Below are 1,042 nucleotides of genomic sequence, written 5' to 3'. Positions count from 1 at the left end.
TTTTGGTTTTTTGAGACAGGGTTTCTCTGTGGCTTTGGAGCCTGTCCTGGAACTAGCTCTTGTAGACCAGGCTGCTCTTGAACTCACAGAGATCTGCCTGCCTCTGCCTCCCGAGTGCTGGGATTAAAGGCGTGCGCCACCACCGCCTGGCACTCTCATTGACCATTTCTTTGGCTCTAGATCTTGTAAGCCTTTTCCTAAGAGCAAAAGCATGATGGGATGGGTATCTGTACTTGTTTCTTTGTTACTTTAAGGGTTCTTCCTTTTGCTTTCCATACTTTTACCTGAATGGAGCATTCTAGTTAAGCTGTTAACCACTGAATCTTATATATTGAAGATGTCTTAAAGTGTTTTCTGTTTTGGTACCGAGCGGCTTGTGGAAGCTTGGTCACATCAAAGCCACTCTTCATGGACCAAGAGTACTAGTATAGGTTCACATCTAGGCCTGCTAGAGAATCTCTCACCGAGATTGACAATCAAGAGATTTCTGGAACACTGAGAACTAATGTGTTTCTAGATCCTTGGGATTTCATTCCTTTAATAGAGGAATTAACTAACAGTGTCTGCTCTGGAACAATACATCTGTCATAAAATCTCTCACTCAGCCAGGTGGTAGTGGCGGCACTTGCTTTTAATCCCAGCACTCGGGAGGCAGAGGTAGGCAAATCTCTGTGAGTTCTAGGCCAGCCTGGTCTACAAGAGCTAGTGCTAGGACAGGCTCCAACGCTACAGAGAAACCCTGTCTCGAAAAATTAAAAAAATAAAAATAAAAAAACCAAACATACAAAAAAACTCTGTCATTCACAAGAATTTCCCTTCAAGTCAAGTGGTAGTGGTGGTGGTGCATGCCTTTAATTCCAGTACTCTGGAGGCAGAGGTAGGCAGAGGCCAGAGATAGTTTCAGGACAGTCAAGAGTACACAAAGAAACCCTGACTCAAAAAATTCAAAAGGAGGGGGCTGGAGAGATGGCTCAGTGGTTAAGAGCATTGCCTGCTCTTCCAAAGGTCCTGAGTTCAATTCCCGGCAACCACATGGTGGCTC

General features: G+C 44.7%; 1 protein-coding gene across 1 annotated transcript in view; it reads right to left on the bottom strand.

The window, feature by feature from the left end:
- Nucleotides 1-1,042, bottom strand: part of Cryba1 (crystallin beta A1) — a 6,994-nt gene that overhangs the window by 4,007 nt on the left and 1,945 nt on the right. The window lies entirely within an intron of this gene.

This window comes from Microtus ochrogaster, chromosome 7, assembly GCF_000317375.1.
Source record: "Microtus ochrogaster isolate Prairie Vole_2 chromosome 7, MicOch1.0, whole genome shotgun sequence".
Taxonomy (NCBI): domain Eukaryota; kingdom Metazoa; phylum Chordata; class Mammalia; order Rodentia; family Cricetidae; genus Microtus; species Microtus ochrogaster.
Note: the sequence above shows the minus strand (reverse complement) of the source record. Positions and strands in the feature narration are given on the sequence as shown.